Source organism: Centroberyx gerrardi, chromosome 10, assembly GCF_048128805.1.
Source record: "Centroberyx gerrardi isolate f3 chromosome 10, fCenGer3.hap1.cur.20231027, whole genome shotgun sequence".
NCBI classification, from domain to species: domain Eukaryota; kingdom Metazoa; phylum Chordata; class Actinopteri; order Beryciformes; family Berycidae; genus Centroberyx; species Centroberyx gerrardi.
Genome location: NC_136006.1, coordinates 24,188,296 through 24,203,950, shown reverse-complemented (window position 1 = coordinate 24,203,950; position 15,655 = coordinate 24,188,296). Strand labels below are relative to the sequence as shown.

General features: G+C 57.7%; 31 non-coding genes across 31 annotated transcripts in view; all 31 read left to right on the top strand.

Annotated features, from left to right (window-relative positions):
- LOC144540354 (5S ribosomal RNA) overlaps positions 1–84 on the top strand; it is a 119-nt gene extending 35 nt beyond the window's left edge. The window contains exon 1 of the ribosomal RNA XR_013505576.1: positions 1–84. This exon is cut by the window's left edge and continues 35 nt beyond it. This is a non-coding gene — a ribosomal RNA (5S ribosomal RNA).
- A 395-nt stretch (positions 85–479) lies between these two features.
- On the top strand, positions 480–598 carry LOC144540353 (5S ribosomal RNA). Its single transcript, XR_013505575.1, has one exon. It is a non-coding gene; the product is annotated as a 5S ribosomal RNA (ribosomal RNA).
- Positions 599–990: 392 nt separating this feature from the next.
- On the top strand, positions 991–1,109 carry LOC144540903 (5S ribosomal RNA). Its single transcript, XR_013506121.1, has one exon. It is a non-coding gene; the product is annotated as a 5S ribosomal RNA (ribosomal RNA).
- A 392-nt stretch (positions 1,110–1,501) lies between these two features.
- Positions 1,502–1,620, top strand: LOC144540352 (5S ribosomal RNA). Its single transcript, XR_013505574.1, has one exon. It is a non-coding gene; the product is annotated as a 5S ribosomal RNA (ribosomal RNA).
- Positions 1,621–2,012: 392 nt separating this feature from the next.
- On the top strand, positions 2,013–2,131 carry LOC144540351 (5S ribosomal RNA). The gene has a single exon (XR_013505573.1). It is a non-coding gene; the product is annotated as a 5S ribosomal RNA (ribosomal RNA).
- Positions 2,132–2,523: 392 nt separating this feature from the next.
- Positions 2,524–2,642, top strand: LOC144540349 (5S ribosomal RNA). Its single transcript, XR_013505571.1, has one exon. It is a non-coding gene; the product is annotated as a 5S ribosomal RNA (ribosomal RNA).
- Positions 2,643–3,034: 392 nt separating this feature from the next.
- Positions 3,035–3,153, top strand: LOC144540348 (5S ribosomal RNA). Its single transcript, XR_013505570.1, has one exon. It is a non-coding gene; the product is annotated as a 5S ribosomal RNA (ribosomal RNA).
- Positions 3,154–3,545: 392 nt separating this feature from the next.
- Positions 3,546–3,664, top strand: LOC144541055 (5S ribosomal RNA). Its single transcript, XR_013506270.1, has one exon. It is a non-coding gene; the product is annotated as a 5S ribosomal RNA (ribosomal RNA).
- A 395-nt stretch (positions 3,665–4,059) lies between these two features.
- LOC144540347 (5S ribosomal RNA) lies at positions 4,060–4,178 on the top strand. Its single transcript, XR_013505569.1, has one exon. It is a non-coding gene; the product is annotated as a 5S ribosomal RNA (ribosomal RNA).
- Positions 4,179–4,573: 395 nt separating this feature from the next.
- Positions 4,574–4,692, top strand: LOC144540346 (5S ribosomal RNA). The gene has a single exon (XR_013505568.1). It is a non-coding gene; the product is annotated as a 5S ribosomal RNA (ribosomal RNA).
- A 392-nt stretch (positions 4,693–5,084) lies between these two features.
- LOC144540909 (5S ribosomal RNA) lies at positions 5,085–5,203 on the top strand. Its single transcript, XR_013506127.1, has one exon. It is a non-coding gene; the product is annotated as a 5S ribosomal RNA (ribosomal RNA).
- A 392-nt stretch (positions 5,204–5,595) lies between these two features.
- Positions 5,596–5,714, top strand: LOC144540345 (5S ribosomal RNA). Its single transcript, XR_013505567.1, has one exon. It is a non-coding gene; the product is annotated as a 5S ribosomal RNA (ribosomal RNA).
- Positions 5,715–6,106: 392 nt separating this feature from the next.
- LOC144540344 (5S ribosomal RNA) lies at positions 6,107–6,225 on the top strand. Its single transcript, XR_013505566.1, has one exon. It is a non-coding gene; the product is annotated as a 5S ribosomal RNA (ribosomal RNA).
- A 392-nt stretch (positions 6,226–6,617) lies between these two features.
- Positions 6,618–6,736, top strand: LOC144541054 (5S ribosomal RNA). Its single transcript, XR_013506269.1, has one exon. It is a non-coding gene; the product is annotated as a 5S ribosomal RNA (ribosomal RNA).
- Positions 6,737–7,131: 395 nt separating this feature from the next.
- LOC144540343 (5S ribosomal RNA) lies at positions 7,132–7,250 on the top strand. The gene has a single exon (XR_013505565.1). It is a non-coding gene; the product is annotated as a 5S ribosomal RNA (ribosomal RNA).
- A 395-nt stretch (positions 7,251–7,645) lies between these two features.
- On the top strand, positions 7,646–7,764 carry LOC144540342 (5S ribosomal RNA). The gene has a single exon (XR_013505564.1). It is a non-coding gene; the product is annotated as a 5S ribosomal RNA (ribosomal RNA).
- A 392-nt stretch (positions 7,765–8,156) lies between these two features.
- Positions 8,157–8,275, top strand: LOC144540908 (5S ribosomal RNA). The gene has a single exon (XR_013506126.1). It is a non-coding gene; the product is annotated as a 5S ribosomal RNA (ribosomal RNA).
- Positions 8,276–8,667: 392 nt separating this feature from the next.
- LOC144540341 (5S ribosomal RNA) lies at positions 8,668–8,786 on the top strand. The gene has a single exon (XR_013505563.1). It is a non-coding gene; the product is annotated as a 5S ribosomal RNA (ribosomal RNA).
- Positions 8,787–9,178: 392 nt separating this feature from the next.
- Positions 9,179–9,297, top strand: LOC144540340 (5S ribosomal RNA). The gene has a single exon (XR_013505562.1). It is a non-coding gene; the product is annotated as a 5S ribosomal RNA (ribosomal RNA).
- A 392-nt stretch (positions 9,298–9,689) lies between these two features.
- Positions 9,690–9,808, top strand: LOC144540983 (5S ribosomal RNA). The gene has a single exon (XR_013506199.1). It is a non-coding gene; the product is annotated as a 5S ribosomal RNA (ribosomal RNA).
- A 392-nt stretch (positions 9,809–10,200) lies between these two features.
- LOC144540982 (5S ribosomal RNA) lies at positions 10,201–10,319 on the top strand. Its single transcript, XR_013506198.1, has one exon. It is a non-coding gene; the product is annotated as a 5S ribosomal RNA (ribosomal RNA).
- Positions 10,320–10,711: 392 nt separating this feature from the next.
- On the top strand, positions 10,712–10,830 carry LOC144540907 (5S ribosomal RNA). Its single transcript, XR_013506125.1, has one exon. It is a non-coding gene; the product is annotated as a 5S ribosomal RNA (ribosomal RNA).
- A 392-nt stretch (positions 10,831–11,222) lies between these two features.
- Positions 11,223–11,341, top strand: LOC144540981 (5S ribosomal RNA). Its single transcript, XR_013506197.1, has one exon. It is a non-coding gene; the product is annotated as a 5S ribosomal RNA (ribosomal RNA).
- A 392-nt stretch (positions 11,342–11,733) lies between these two features.
- On the top strand, positions 11,734–11,852 carry LOC144540980 (5S ribosomal RNA). Its single transcript, XR_013506196.1, has one exon. It is a non-coding gene; the product is annotated as a 5S ribosomal RNA (ribosomal RNA).
- A 392-nt stretch (positions 11,853–12,244) lies between these two features.
- Positions 12,245–12,363, top strand: LOC144540906 (5S ribosomal RNA). The gene has a single exon (XR_013506124.1). It is a non-coding gene; the product is annotated as a 5S ribosomal RNA (ribosomal RNA).
- A 392-nt stretch (positions 12,364–12,755) lies between these two features.
- On the top strand, positions 12,756–12,874 carry LOC144540905 (5S ribosomal RNA). The gene has a single exon (XR_013506123.1). It is a non-coding gene; the product is annotated as a 5S ribosomal RNA (ribosomal RNA).
- A 392-nt stretch (positions 12,875–13,266) lies between these two features.
- LOC144540830 (5S ribosomal RNA) lies at positions 13,267–13,385 on the top strand. Its single transcript, XR_013506048.1, has one exon. It is a non-coding gene; the product is annotated as a 5S ribosomal RNA (ribosomal RNA).
- Positions 13,386–13,777: 392 nt separating this feature from the next.
- On the top strand, positions 13,778–13,896 carry LOC144541410 (5S ribosomal RNA). The gene has a single exon (XR_013506526.1). It is a non-coding gene; the product is annotated as a 5S ribosomal RNA (ribosomal RNA).
- A 392-nt stretch (positions 13,897–14,288) lies between these two features.
- On the top strand, positions 14,289–14,407 carry LOC144540979 (5S ribosomal RNA). Its single transcript, XR_013506195.1, has one exon. It is a non-coding gene; the product is annotated as a 5S ribosomal RNA (ribosomal RNA).
- A 392-nt stretch (positions 14,408–14,799) lies between these two features.
- Positions 14,800–14,918, top strand: LOC144540977 (5S ribosomal RNA). The gene has a single exon (XR_013506193.1). It is a non-coding gene; the product is annotated as a 5S ribosomal RNA (ribosomal RNA).
- A 392-nt stretch (positions 14,919–15,310) lies between these two features.
- LOC144540338 (5S ribosomal RNA) lies at positions 15,311–15,429 on the top strand. Its single transcript, XR_013505560.1, has one exon. It is a non-coding gene; the product is annotated as a 5S ribosomal RNA (ribosomal RNA).
- The last annotated feature ends 226 nt before the right edge of the window (positions 15,430–15,655 follow it).

Here is a 15,655-nt window from a genome sequence, read left to right as displayed (position 1 = left end):
CGTCCGATCTCGGAAGCTAAGCAGGGTCGGGCCTGGTTAGTACTTGGATGGGAGACCGCCTGGGAATACCAGGTGCTGTAAGCTTTTTCATCTTTCTAGGCAGCAGAGGGCGCTGCTCCCTCTCCGGGGGAGACAGGGGGCCTCCAACAACAATGCTGGCCAGCGGCAGTGCAGTCACTTTTGCAGAGGAAGTACAAGGACGACATCACGTCCCGTGTGCCAGCAACAGCTGGCTTTCCCTCGGGGAGGCTGCAAACTTATCACAGCATGCATTTGTGTCCCTGCCGTCGCTGAACAGCGCAAATGTAGGGGAGAGAAAAGACTGCGGCCTTGCTCCCGGTGAGCACAACGGCTGAGGGCGTCAATGATAATAGAGGGCAGAGAAATAGGCCCATTTGGTGGCCGGTTTTCAAAGGGCCCTGCAGTAGGCACAGGCTAAGCCGTGTATAAAAGGCCTCCCTGCCGCCGCTGCCTCAATTGCTTACGGCCATACCACTCTGAACACGCCCGATCTCGTCCGATCTCGGAAGCTAAGCAGGGTCGGGCCTGGTTAGTACTTGGATGGGAGACCGCCTGGGAATACCAGGTGCTGTAAGCTTCTTCATCTTTCTAGGCAGCAGAGGGCGCTGCTCCCTCTCCGGGGGAGACAGGGGGCCTCCAACAACAGTGCTGGCCAGCGGCAGTGCAGTCACTTTTGCAGAGGAAGTACAAGGACGACATCACGTCCCGTGTGCCAGCAACAGCTGGCTTTCCCTCGGGGAGGCTGCAAACTTATCACAGCATGCATTTGTGTCCCTGCCGTCGCTGAACAGCGCAAATGTAGGGGAGAGAAAAGACTGCGGCCTTGCTCCCGGTGAGCACAACGGCTGAGGGCGTCAATGATAATAGAGGGCAGAGAAATAGGCCCATTTGGTGGCCGGTTTTCAAAGGGCCCTGCAGTAGGCACAGGCTAAGCCGTGTATAAAAGGCCTCCCTGCCGCCGCCTCAATTGCTTACGGCCATACCACTCTGAACACGCCCGATCTCGTCCGATCTCGGAAGCTAAGCAGGGTCGGGCCTGGTTAGTACTTGGATGGGATACCGCCTGGGAATACCAGGTGCTGTAAGCTTTTTCATCTTTCTAGGCAGCAGAGGGCGCTGCTCCCTCTCCGGGGGAGACAGGGGGCCTCCAACAACAGTGCTGGCCAGCGGCAGTGCAGTCACTTTTGCAGAGGAAGTACAAGGACGACATCACGTCCCGTGTGCCAGCAACAGCTGGCTTTCCCTCGGGGAGGCTGCAAACTTATCACAGCATGCATTTGTGTCCCTGCCGTCGCTGAACAGCGCAAATGTAGGGGAGAGAAAAGACTGCGGCCTTGCTCCCGGTGAGCACAACGGCTGAGGGCGTCAATGATAATAGAGGGCAGAGAAATAGGCCCATTTGGTGGCCGGTTTTCAAAGGGCCCTGCAGTAGGCACAGGCTAAGCCGTGTATAAAAGGCCTCCCTGCCGCCGCCTCAATTGCTTACGGCCATACCACTCTGAACACGCCCGATCTCGTCCGATCTCGGAAGCTAAGCAGGGTCGGGCCTGGTTAGTACTTGGATGGGAGACCGCCTGGGAATACCAGGTGCTGTAAGCTTTTTCATCTTTCTAGGCAGCAGAGGGCGCTGCTCCCTCTCCGGGGGAGACAGGGGGCCTCCAACAACAGTGCTGGCCAGCGGCAGTGCAGTCACTTTTGCAGAGGAAGTACAAGGACGACATCACGTCCCGTGTGCCAGCAACAGCTGGCTTTCCCTCGGGGAGGCTGCAAACTTATCACAGCATGCATTTGTGTCCCTGCCGTCGCTGAACAGCGCAAATGTAGGGGAGAGAAAAGACTGCGGCCTTGCTCCCGGTGAGCACAACGGCTGAGGGCGTCAATGATAATAGAGGGCAGAGAAATAGGCCCATTTGGTGGCCGGTTTTCAAAGGGCCCTGCAGTAGGCACAGGCTAAGCCGTGTATAAAAGGCCTCCCTGCCGCCGCCTCAATTGCTTACGGCCATACCACTCTGAACACGCCCGATCTCGTCCGATCTCGGAAGCTAAGCAGGGTCGGGCCTGGTTAGTACTTGGATGGGAGACCGCCTGGGAATACCAGGTGCTGTAAGCTTTTTCATCTTTCTAGGCAGCAGAGGGCGCTGCTCCCTCTCCGGGGGAGACAGGGGGCCTCCAACAACAGTGCTGGCCAGCGGCAGTGCAGTCACTTTTGCAGAGGAAGTACAAGGACGACATCACGTCCCGTGTGCCAGCAACAGCTGGCTTTCCCTCGGGGAGGCTGCAAACTTATCACAGCATGCATTTGTGTCCCTGCCGTCGCTGAACAGCGCAAATGTAGGGGAGAGAAAAGACTGCGGCCTTGCTCCCGGTGAGCACAACGGCTGAGGGCGTCAATGATAATAGAGGGCAGAGAAATAGGCCCATTTGGTGGCCGGTTTTCAAAAGGCCCTGCAGTAGGCACAGGCTAAGCCGTGTATAAAAGGCCTCCCTGCCGCCGCCTCAATTGCTTACGGCCATACCACTCTGAACACGCCCGATCTCGTCCGATCTCGGAAGCTAAGCAGGGTCGGGCCTGGTTAGTACTTGGATGGGAGACCGCCTGGGAATACCAGGTGCTGTAAGCTTTTTCATCTTTCTAGGCAGCAGAGGGCGCTGCTCCCTCTCCGGGGGAGACAGGGGGCCTCCAACAACAGTGCTGGCCAGCGGCAGTGCAGTCACTTTTGCAGAGGAAGTACAAGGACGACATCACGTCCCGTGTGCCAGCAACAGCTGGCTTTCCCTCGGGGAGGCTGCAAACTTATCACAGCATGCATTTGTGTCCCTGCCGTCGCTGAACAGCGCAAATGTAGGGGAGAGAAAAGACTGCGGCCTTGCTCCCGGTGAGCACAACGGCTGAGGGCGTCAATGATAATAGAGGGCAGAGAAATAGGCCCATTTGGTGGCCGGTTTTCAAAGGGCCCTGCAGTAGGCACAGGCTAAGCCGTGTATAAAAGGCCTCCCTGCCGCCGCCTCAATTGCTTACGGCCATACCACTCTGAACACGCCCGATCTCGTCCGATCTCGGAAGCTAAGCAGGGTCGGGCCTGGTTAGTACTTGGATGGGAGACCGCCTGGGAATACCAGGTGCTGTAAGCTTTTTCATCTTTCTAGGCAGCAGAGGGCGCTGCTCCCTCTCCGGGGGAGACAGGGGGCCTCCAACAACAGTGCTGGCCAGCGGCAGTGCAGTCACTTTTGCAGAGGAAGTACAAGGACGACATCACGTCCCGTGTGCCAGCAACAGCTGGCTTTCCCTCGGGGAGGCTGGAAACTTATCACAGCATGCATTTGTGTCCCTGCCGTCGCTGAACAGCGCAAATGTAGGGGAGAGAAAAGACTGCGGCCTTGCTCCCGGTGAGCACAACGGCTGAGGGCGTCAATGATAATAGAGGGCAGAGAAATAGGCCCATTTGGTGGCCGGTTTTCAAAGGGCCCTGCAGTAGGCACAGGCTAAGCCGTGTATAAAAGGCCTCCCTGCCGCCGCCTCAATTGCTTACGGCCATACCACTCTGAACACGCCCGATCTCGTCCGATCTCGGAAGCTAAGCACGGTCGGGCCTGGTTAGTACTTGGATGGGAGACCGCCTGGGAATACCAGGTGCTGTAAGCTTTTTCATCTTTCTAGGCAGCAGAGGGCGCTGCTCCCTCTCCGGGGGAGACAGGGGGCCTCCAACAACAGTGCTGGCCAGCGGCAGTGCAGTCACTTTTGCAGAGGAAGTACAAGGACGACATCACGTCCCGTGTGCCAGCAACAGCTGGCTTTCCCTCGGGGAGGCTGCAAACTTATCACAGCATGCATTTGTGTCCCTGCCGTCGCTGAACAGCGCAAATGTAGGGGAGAGAAAAGACTGCGGCCTTGCTCCCGGTGAGCACAACGGCTGAGGGCGTCAATGATAATAGAGGGCAGAGAAATAGGCCCATTTGGTGGCCGGTTTTCAAAGGGCCCTGCAGTAGGCACAGGCTAAGCCGTGTATAAAAGGCCTCCCTGCCGCCGCCGCCTCAATTGCTTACGGCCATACCACTCTGAACACGCCCGATCTCGTCCGATCTCGGAAGCTAAGCAGGGTCGGGCCTGGTTAGTACTTGGATGGGAGACCGCCTGGGAATACCAGGTGCTGTAAGCTTTTTCATCTTTCTAGGCAGCAGAGGGCGCTGCTCCCTCTCCGGGGGAGACAGGGGGCCTCCAACAACAGTGCTGGCCAGCGGCAGTGCAGTCACTTTTGCAGAGGAAGTACAAGGACGACATCACGTCCCGTGTGCCAGCAACAGCTGGCTTTCCCTCGGGGAGGCTGCAAACTTATCACAGCATGCATTTGTGTCCCTGCCGTCGCTGAACAGCGCAAATGTAGGGGAGAGAAAAGACTGCGGCCTTGCTCCCGGTGAGCACAACGGCTGAGGGCGTCAATGATAATAGAGGGCAGAGAAATAGGCCCATTTGGTGGCCGGTTTTCAAAGGGCCCTGCAGTAGGCACAGGCTAAGCCGTGTATAAAAGGCCTCCCTGCCGCCGCCGCCTCAATTGCTTACGGCCATACCACTCTGAACACGCCCGATCTCGTCCGATCTCGGAAGCTAAGCAGGGTCGGGCCTGGTTAGTACTTGGATGGGAGACCGCCTGGGAATACCAGGTGCTGTAAGCTTTTTCATCTTTCTAGGCAGCAGAGGGCGCTGCTCCCTCTCCGGGGGAGACAGGGGGCCTCCAACAACAGTGCTGGCCAGCGGCAGTGCAGTCACTTTTGCAGAGGAAGTACAAGGACGACATCACGTCCCGTGTGCCAGCAACAGCTGGCTTTCCCTCGGGGAGGCTGCAAACTTATCACAGCATGCATTTGTGTCCCTGCCGTCGCTGAACAGCGCAAATGTAGGGGAGAGAAAAGACTGCGGCCTTGCTCCCGGTGAGCACAACGGCTGAGGGCGTCAATGATAATAGAGGGCAGAGAAATAGGCCCATTTGGTGGCCGGTTTTCAAAGGGCCCTGCAGTAGGCACAGGCTAAGCCGTGTATAAAAGGCCTCCCTGCCGCCGCCTCAATTGCTTACGGCCGTACCACTCTGAACGCGCCCGATCTCGTCCGATCTCGGAAGCTAAGCAGGGTCGGGCCTGGTTAGTACTTGGATGGGAGACCGCCTGGGAATACCAGGTGCTGTAAGCTTTTTCATCTTTCTAGGCAGCAGAGGGCGCTGCTCCCTCTCCGGGGGAGACAGGGGGCCTCCAACAACAGTGCTGGCCAGCGGCAGTGCAGTCACTTTTGCAGAGGAAGTACAAGGACGACATCACGTCCCGTGTGCCAGCAACAGCTGGCTTTCCCTCGGGGAGGCTGCAAACTTATCACAGCATGCATTTGTGTCCCTGCCGTCGCTGAACAGCGCAAATGTAGGGGAGAGAAAAGACTGCGGCCTTGCTCCCGGTGAGCACAACGGCTGAGGGCGTCAATGATAATAGAGGGCAGAGAAATAGGCCCATTTGGTGGCCGGTTTTCAAAGGGCCCTGCAGTAGGCACAGGCTAAGCCGTGTATAAAAGGCCTCCCTGCCGCCGCCTCAATTGCTTACGGCCATACCACTCTGAACACGCCCGATCTCGTCCGATCTCGGAAGCTAAGCAGGGTCGGGCCTGGTTAGTACTTGGATGGGAGACCGCCTGGGAATACCAGGTGCTGTAAGCTTTTTCATCTTTCTAGGCAGCAGAGGGCGCTGCTCCCTCTCCGGGGGAGACAGGGGGCCTCCAACAACAGTGCTGGCCAGCGGCAGTGCAGTCACTTTTGCAGAGGAAGTACAAGGACGACATCACGTCCCGTGTGCCAGCAACAGCTGGCTTTCCCTCGGGGAGGCTGGAAACTTATCACAGCATGCATTTGTGTCCCTGCCGTCGCTGAACAGCGCAAATGTAGGGGAGAGAAAAGACTGCGGCCTTGCTCCCGGTGAGCACAACGGCTGAGGGCGTCAATGATAATAGAGGGCAGAGAAATAGGCCCATTTGGTGGCCGGTTTTCAAAGGGCCCTGCAGTAGGCACAGGCTAAGCCGTGTATAAAAGGCCTCCCTGCCGCCGCCTCAATTGCTTACGGCCATACCACTCTGAACACGCCCGATCTCGTCCGATCTCGGAAGCTAAGCAGGGTCGGGCCTGGTTAGTACTTGGATGGGAGACCGCCTGGGAATACCAGGTGCTGTAAGCTTTTTCATCTTTCTAGGCAGCAGAGGGCGCTGCTCCCTCTCCGGGGGAGACAGGGGGCCTCCAACAACAGTGCTGGCCAGCGGCAGTGCAGTCACTTTTGCAGAGGAAGTACAAGGACGACATCACGTCCCGTGTGCCAGCAACAGCTGGCTTTCCCTCGGGGAGGCTGGAAACTTATCACAGCATGCATTTGTGTCCCTGCCGTCGCTGAACAGCGCAAATGTAGGGGAGAGAAAAGACTGCGGCCTTGCTCCCGGTGAGCACAACGGCTGAGGGCGTCAATGATAATAGAGGGCAGAGAAATAGGCCCATTTGGTGGCCGGTTTTCAAAGGGCCCTGCAGTAGGCACAGGCTAAGCCGTGTATAAAAGGCCTCCCTGCCGCCGCCTCAATTGCTTACGGCCATACCACTCTGAACACGCCCGATCTCGTCCGATCTCGGAAGCTAAGCACGGTCGGGCCTGGTTAGTACTTGGATGGGAGACCGCCTGGGAATACCAGGTGCTGTAAGCTTTTTCATCTTTCTAGGCAGCAGAGGGCGCTGCTCCCTCTCCGGGGGAGACAGGGGGCCTCCAACAACAGTGCTGGCCAGCGGCAGTGCAGTCACTTTTGCAGAGGAAGTACAAGGACGACATCACGTCCCGTGTGCCAGCAACAGCTGGCTTTCCCTCGGGGAGGCTGCAAACTTATCACAGCATGCATTTGTGTCCCTGCCGTCGCTGAACAGCGCAAATGTAGGGGAGAGAAAAGACTGCGGCCTTGCTCCCGGTGAGCACAACGGCTGAGGGCGTCAATGATAATAGAGGGCAGAGAAATAGGCCCATTTGGTGGCCGGTTTTCAAAGGGCCCTGCAGTAGGCACAGGCTAAGCCGTGTATAAAAGGCCTCCCTGCCGCCGCCGCCTCAATTGCTTACGGCCATACCACTCTGAACACGCCCGATCTCGTCCGATCTCGGAAGCTAAGCAGGGTCGGGCCTGGTTAGTACTTGGATGGGAGACCGCCTGGGAATACCAGGTGCTGTAAGCTTTTTCATCTTTCTAGGCAGCAGAGGGCGCTGCTCCCTCTCCGGGGGAGACAGGGGGCCTCCAACAACAGTGCTGGCCAGCGGCAGTGCAGTCACTTTTGCAGAGGAAGTACAAGGACGACATCACGTCCCGTGTGCCAGCAACAGCTGGCTTTCCCTCGGGGAGGCTGCAAACTTATCACAGCATGCATTTGTGTCCCTGCCGTCGCTGAACAGCGCAAATGTAGGGGAGAGAAAAGACTGCGGCCTTGCTCCCGGTGAGCACAACGGCTGAGGGCGTCAATGATAATAGAGGGCAGAGAAATAGGCCCATTTGGTGGCCGGTTTTCAAAGGGCCCTGCAGTAGGCACAGGCTAAGCCGTGTATAAAAGGCCTCCCTGCCGCCGCCGCCTCAATTGCTTACGGCCATACCACTCTGAACACGCCCGATCTCGTCCGATCTCGGAAGCTAAGCAGGGTCGGGCCTGGTTAGTACTTGGATGGGAGACCGCCTGGGAATACCAGGTGCTGTAAGCTTTTTCATCTTTCTAGGCAGCAGAGGGCGCTGCTCCCTCTCCGGGGGAGACAGGGGGCCTCCAACAACAGTGCTGGCCAGCGGCAGTGCAGTCACTTTTGCAGAGGAAGTACAAGGACGACATCACGTCCCGTGTGCCAGCAACAGCTGGCTTTCCCTCGGGGAGGCTGCAAACTTATCACAGCATGCATTTGTGTCCCTGCCGTCGCTGAACAGCGCAAATGTAGGGGAGAGAAAAGACTGCGGCCTTGCTCCCGGTGAGCACAACGGCTGAGGGCGTCAATGATAATAGAGGGCAGAGAAATAGGCCCATTTGGTGGCCGGTTTTCAAAGGGCCCTGCAGTAGGCACAGGCTAAGCCGTGTATAAAAGGCCTCCCTGCCGCCGCCTCAATTGCTTACGGCCGTACCACTCTGAACGCGCCCGATCTCGTCCGATCTCGGAAGCTAAGCAGGGTCGGGCCTGGTTAGTACTTGGATGGGAGACCGCCTGGGAATACCAGGTGCTGTAAGCTTTTTCATCTTTCTAGGCAGCAGAGGGCGCTGCTCCCTCTCCGGGGGAGACAGGGGGCCTCCAACAACAGTGCTGGCCAGCGGCAGTGCAGTCACTTTTGCAGAGGAAGTACAAGGACGACATCACGTCCCGTGTGCCAGCAACAGCTGGCTTTCCCTCGGGGAGGCTGCAAACTTATCACAGCATGCATTTGTGTCCCTGCCGTCGCTGAACAGCGCAAATGTAGGGGAGAGAAAAGACTGCGGCCTTGCTCCCGGTGAGCACAACGGCTGAGGGCGTCAATGATAATAGAGGGCAGAGAAATAGGCCCATTTGGTGGCCGGTTTTCAAAGGGCCCTGCAGTAGGCACAGGCTAAGCCGTGTATAAAAGGCCTCCCTGCCGCCGCCTCAATTGCTTACGGCCATACCACTCTGAACACGCCCGATCTCGTCCGATCTCGGAAGCTAAGCAGGGTCGGGCCTGGTTAGTACTTGGATGGGAGACCGCCTGGGAATACCAGGTGCTGTAAGCTTTTTCATCTTTCTAGGCAGCAGAGGGCGCTGCTCCCTCTCCGGGGGAGACAGGGGGCCTCCAACAACAGTGCTGGCCAGCGGCAGTGCAGTCACTTTTGCAGAGGAAGTACAAGGACGACATCACGTCCCGTGTGCCAGCAACAGCTGGCTTTCCCTCGGGGAGGCTGGAAACTTATCACAGCATGCATTTGTGTCCCTGCCGTCGCTGAACAGCGCAAATGTAGGGGAGAGAAAAGACTGCGGCCTTGCTCCCGGTGAGCACAACGGCTGAGGGCGTCAATGATAATAGAGGGCAGAGAAATAGGCCCATTTGGTGGCCGGTTTTCAAAGGGCCCTGCAGTAGGCACAGGCTAAGCCGTGTATAAAAGGCCTCCCTGCCGCCGCCTCAATTGCTTACGGCCATACCACTCTGAACACGCCCGATCTCGTCCGATCTCGGAAGCTAAGCAGGGTCGGGCCTGGTTAGTACTTGGATGGGAGACCGCCTGGGAATACCAGGTGCTGTAAGCTTTTTCATCTTTCTAGGCAGCAGAGGGCGCTGCTCCCTCTCCGGGGGAGACAGGGGGCCTCCAACAACAGTGCTGGCCAGCGGCAGTGCAGTCACTTTTGCAGAGGAAGTACAAGGACGACATCACGTCCCGTGTGCCAGCAACAGCTGGCTTTCCCTCGGGGAGGCTGCAAACTTATCACAGCATGCATTTGTGTCCCTGCCGTCGCTGAACAGCGCAAATGTAGGGGAGAGAAAAGACTGCGGCCTTGCTCCCGGTGAGCACAACGGCTGAGGGCGTCAATGATAATAGAGGGCAGAGAAATAGGCCCATTTGGTGGCCGGTTTTCAAAGGGCCCTGCAGTAGGCACAGGCTAAGCCGTGTATAAAAGGCCTCCCTGCCGCCGCCTCAATTGCTTACGGCCGTACCACTCTGAACACGCCCGATCTCGTCCGATCTCGGAAGCTAAGCAGGGTCGGGCCTGGTTAGTACTTGGATGGGAGACCGCCTGGGAATACCAGGTGCTGTAAGCTTTTTCATCTTTCTAGGCAGCAGAGGGCGCTGCTCCCTCTCCGGGGGAGACAGGGGGCCTCCAACAACAGTGCTGGCCAGCGGCAGTGCAGTCACTTTTGCAGAGGAAGTACAAGGACGACATCACGTCCCGTGTGCCAGCAACAGCTGGCTTTCCCTCGGGGAGGCTGCAAACTTATCACAGCATGCATTTGTGTCCCTGCCGTCGCTGAACAGCGCAAATGTAGGGGAGAGAAAAGACTGCGGCCTTGCTCCCGGTGAGCACAACGGCTGAGGGCGTCAATGATAATAGAGGGCAGAGAAATAGGCCCATTTGGTGGCCGGTTTTCAAAGGGCCCTGCAGTAGGCACAGGCTAAGCCGTGTATAAAAGGCCTCCCTGCCGCCGCCTCAATTGCTTACGGCCGTACCACTCTGAACACGCCCGATCTCGTCCGATCTCGGAAGCTAAGCAGGGTCGGGCCTGGTTAGTACTTGGATGGGAGACCGCCTGGGAATACCAGGTGCTGTAAGCTTTTTCATCTTTCTAGGCAGCAGAGGGCGCTGCTCCCTCTCCGGGGGAGACAGGGGGCCTCCAACAACAGTGCTGGCCAGCGGCAGTGCAGTCACTTTTGCAGAGGAAGTACAAGGACGACATCACGTCCCGTGTGCCAGCAACAGCTGGCTTTCCCTCGGGGAGGCTGCAAACTTATCACAGCATGCATTTGTGTCCCTGCCGTCGCTGAACAGCGCAAATGTAGGGGAGAGAAAAGACTGCGGCCTTGCTCCCGGTGAGCACAACGGCTGAGGGCGTCAATGATAATAGAGGGCAGAGAAATAGGCCCATTTGGTGGCCGGTTTTCAAAGGGCCCTGCAGTAGGCACAGGCTAAGCCGTGTATAAAAGGCCTCCCTGCCGCCGCCTCAATTGCTTACGGCCGTACCACTCTGAACGCGCCCGATCTCGTCCGATCTCGGAAGCTAAGCAGGGTCGGGCCTGGTTAGTACTTGGATGGGAGACCGCCTGGGAATACCAGGTGCTGTAAGCTTTTTCATCTTTCTAGGCAGCAGAGGGCGCTGCTCCCTCTCCGGGGGAGACAGGGGGCCTCCAACAACAGTGCTGGCCAGCGGCAGTGCAGTCACTTTTGCAGAGGAAGTACAAGGACGACATCACGTCCCGTGTGCCAGCAACAGCTGGCTTTCCCTCGGGGAGGCTGCAAACTTATCACAGCATGCATTTGTGTCCCTGCCGTCGCTGAACAGCGCAAATGTAGGGGAGAGAAAAGACTGCGGCCTTGCTCCCGGTGAGCACAACGGCTGAGGGCGTCAATGATAATAGAGGGCAGAGAAATAGGCCCATTTGGTGGCCGGTTTTCAAAGGGCCCTGCAGTAGGCACAGGCTAAGCCGTGTATAAAAGGCCTCCCTGCCGCCGCCTCAATTGCTTACGGCCGTACCACTCTGAACACGCCCGATCTCGTCCGATCTCGGAAGCTAAGCAGGGTCGGGCCTGGTTAGTACTTGGATGGGAGACCGCCTGGGAATACCAGGTGCTGTAAGCTTTTTCATCTTTCTAGGCAGCAGAGGGCGCTGCTCCCTCTCCGGGGGAGACAGGGGGCCTCCAACAACAGTGCTGGCCAGCGGCAGTGCAGTCACTTTTGCAGAGGAAGTACAAGGACGACATCACGTCCCGTGTGCCAGCAACAGCTGGCTTTCCCTCGGGGAGGCTGCAAACTTATCACAGCATGCATTTGTGTCCCTGCCGTCGCTGAACAGCGCAAATGTAGGGGAGAGAAAAGACTGCGGCCTTGCTCCCGGTGAGCACAACGGCTGAGGGCGTCAATGATAATAGAGGGCAGAGAAATAGGCCCATTTGGTGGCCGGTTTTCAAAGGGCCCTGCAGTAGGCACAGGCTAAGCCGTGTATAAAAGGCCTCCCTGCCGCCGCCTCAATTGCTTACGGCCGTACCACTCTGAACACGCCCGATCTCGTCCGATCTCGGAAGCTAAGCAGGGTCGGGCCTGGTTAGTACTTGGATGGGAGACCGCCTGGGAATACCAGGTGCTGTAAGCTTTTTCATCTTTCTAGGCAGCAGAGGGCGCTGCTCCCTCTCCGGGGGAGACAGGGGGCCTCCAACAACAGTGCTGGCCAGCGGCAGTGCAGTCACTTTTGCAGAGGAAGTACAAGGACGACATCACGTCCCGTGTGCCAGCAACAGCTGGCTTTCCCTCGGGGAGGCTGCAAACTTATCACAGCATGCATTTGTGTCCCTGCCGTCGCTGAACAGCGCAAATGTAGGGGAGAGAAAAGACTGCGGCCTTGCTCCCGGTGAGCACAACGGCTGAGGGCGTCAATGATAATAGAGGGCAGAGAAATAGGCCCATTTGGTGGCCGGTTTTCAAAGGGCCCTGCAGTAGGCACAGGCTAAGCCGTGTATAAAAGGCCTCCCTGCCGCCGCCTCAATTGCTTACGGCCGTACCACTCTGAACGCGCCCGATCTCGTCCGATCTCGGAAGCTAAGCAGGGTCGGGCCTGGTTAGTACTTGGATGGGAGACCGCCTGGGAATACCAGGTGCTGTAAGCTTTTTCATCTTTCTAGGCAGCAGAGGGCGCTGCTCCCTCTCCGGGGGAGACAGGGGGCCTCCAACAACAGTGCTGGCCAGCGGCAGTGCAGTCACTTTTGCAGAGGAAGTACAAGGACGACATCACGTCCCGTGTGCCAGCAACAGCTGGCTTTCCCTCGGGGAGGCTGCAAACTTATCACAGCATGCATTTGTGTCCCTGCCGTCGCTGAACAGCGCAAATGTAGGGGAGAGAAAAGACTGCGGCCTTGCTCCCGGTGAGCACAACGGCTGAGGGCGTCAATGATAATAGAGGGCAGAGAAATAGGCCCATTTGGTGGCCGGTTTTCAAAGGGCCCTGCAGTAGGCACAGGCTAAGCCGTGTATAAAAGGCCTCCCTGCCGCCGCCTCAATTGCTTACGGCCGTACCACTCTGAACGCGCCCGATCTCGTCCGATCTCGGAAGCTAAGCAGGGTCGGGCCTGGTTAGTACTTGGATGGGAGACCGCCTGGGAATACCAGGTGCTGTAAGCTTTTTCATCTTTCTAGGCAGCAGAGGGCGCTGCTCCCTCTCCGGGGGAGACAGGGGGCCTCCAACAACAGTGCTGGCCAGCGGCAGTGCAGTCACTTTTGCAGAGGAAGTACAAGGACGACATCACGTCCCGTGTGCCAGCAACAGCTGGCTTTCCCTCGGGGAGGCTGCAAACTTATCACAGCATGCATTTGTGTCCCTGCCGTCGCTGAACAGCGCAAATGTAGGGGAGAGAAAAGACTGCGGCCTTGCTCCCGGTGAGCACAACGGCTGAGGGCGTCAATGATAATAGAGGGCAGAGAAATAGGCCCATTTGGTGGCCGGTTTTCAAAGGGCCCTGCAGTAGGCACAGGCTAAGCCGTGTATAAAAGGCCTCCCTGCCGCCGCCTCAATTGCTTACGGCCATACCACTCTGAACGCGCCCGATCTCGTCTGATCTCGGAAGCTAAGCAGGGTCGGGCCTGGTTAGTACTTGGATGGGAGACCGCCTGGGAATACCAGGTGCTGTAAGCTTTTTCATCTTTCTAGGCAGCAGAGGGCGCTGCTCCCTCTCCGGGGGAGACAGGGGGCCTCCAACAACAGTGCTGGCCAGCGGCAGTGCAGTCACTTTTGCAGAGGAAGTACAAGGACGACATCACGTCCCGTGTGCCAGCAACAGCTGGCTTTCCCTCGGGGAGGCTGCAAACTTATCACAGCATGCATTTGTGTCCCTGCCGTCGCTGAACAGCGCAAATGTAGGGGAGAGAAAAGACTGCGGCCTTGCTCCCGGTGAGCACAACGGCTGAGGGCGTCAATGATAATAGAGGGCAGAGAAATAGGCCCATTTGGTGGCCGGTTTTCAAAGGGCCCTGCAGTAGGCACAGGCTAAGCCGTGTATAAAAGGCCTCCCTGCCGCCGCCTCAATTGCTTACGGCCATACCACTCTGAACACGCCCGATCTCGTCCGATCTCGGAAGCTAAGCAGGGTCGGGCCTGGTTAGTACTTGGATGGGTGACCGCCTGGGAATACCAGGTGCTGTAAGCTTTTTCATCTTTCTAGGCAGCAGAGGGCGCTGCTCCCTCTCCGGGGGAGACAGGGGGCCTCCAACAACAGTGCTGGCCAGCGGCAGTGCAGTCACTTTTGCAGAGGAAGTACAAGGACGACATCACGTCCCGTGTGCCAGCAACAGCTGGCTTTCCCTCGGGGAGGCTGCAAACTTATCACAGCATGCATTTGTGTCCCTGCCGTCGCTGAACAGCGCAAATGTAGGGGAGAGAAAAGACTGCGGCCTTGCTCCCGGTGAGCACAACGGCTGAGGGCGTCAATGATAATAGAGGGCAGAGAAATAGGCCCATTTGGTGGCCGGTTTTCAAAGGGCCCTGCAGTAGGCACAGGCTAAGCCGTGTATAAAAGGCCTCCCTGCCGCCGCCTCAATTGCTTACGGCCGTACCACTCTGAACACGCCCGATCTCGTCCGATCTCGGAAGCTAAGCAGGGTCGGGCCTGGTTAGTACTTGGATGGGAGACCGCCTGGGAATACCAGGTGCTGTAAGCTTTTTCATCTTTCTAGGCAGCAGAGGGCGCTGCTCCCTCTCCGGGGGAGACAGGGGGCCTCCAACAACAGTGCTGGCCAGCGGCAGTGCAGTCACTTTTGCAGAGGAAGTACAAGGACGACATCACGTCCCGTGTGCCAGCAACAGCTGGCTTTCCCTCGGGGAGGCTGCAAACTTATCACAGCATGCATTTGTGTCCCTGCCGTCGCTGAACAGCGCAAATGTAGGGGAGAGAAAAGACTGCGGCCTTGCTCCCGGTGAGCACAACGGCTGAGGGCGTCAATGATAATAGAGGGCAGAGAAATAGGCCCATTTGGTGGCCGGTTTTCAAAGGGCCCTGCAGTAGGCACAGGCTAAGCCGTGTATAAAAGGCCTCCCTGCCGCCGCCTCAATTGCTTACGGCCGTACCACTCTGAACACGCCCGATCTCGTCCGATCTCGGAAGCTAAGCAGGGTCGGGCCTGGTTAGTACTTGGATGGGAGACCGCCTGGGAATACCAGGTGCTGTAAGCTTTTTCATCTTTCTAGGCAGCAGAGGGCGCTGCTCCCTCTCCGGGGGAGACAGGGGGCCTCCAACAACAGTGCTGGCCAGCGGCAGTGCAGTCACTTTTGCAGAGGAAGTACAAGGACGACATCACGTCCCGTGTGCCAGCAACAGCTGGCTTTCCCTCGGGGAGGCTGCAAACTTATCACAGCATGCATTTGTGTCCCTGCCGTCGCTGAACAGCGCAAATGTAGGGGAGAGAAAAGACTGCGGCCTTGCTCCCGGTGAGCACAACGGCTGAGGGCGTCAATGATAATAGAGGGCAGAGAAATAGGCCCATTTGGTGGCCGGTTTTCAAAGGGCCCTGCAGTAGGCACAGGCTAAGCCGTGTATAAAAGGCCTCCCTGCCGCCGCCTCAATTGCTTACGGCCATACCACTCTGAACACGCCCGATCTCGTCCGATCTCGGAAGCTAAGCAGGGTCGGGCCTGGTTAGTACTTGGATGGGAGACCGCCTGGGAATACCAGGTGCTGTAAGCTTTTTCATCTTTCTAGGCAGCAGAGGGCGCTGCTCCCTCTCCGGGGGAGACAGGGGGCCTCCAACAACAGTGCTGGCCAGCGGCAGTGCAGTCACTTTTGCAGAGGAAGTACAAGGACGACATCACGTCCCGTGTGCCAGCAACAGCTGGCTTTCCCTCGGGGAGGCTGCAAACTTATCACAGCATGCATTTGTGTCCCTGCCGTCGCTGAACAGCGCAAATGTAGG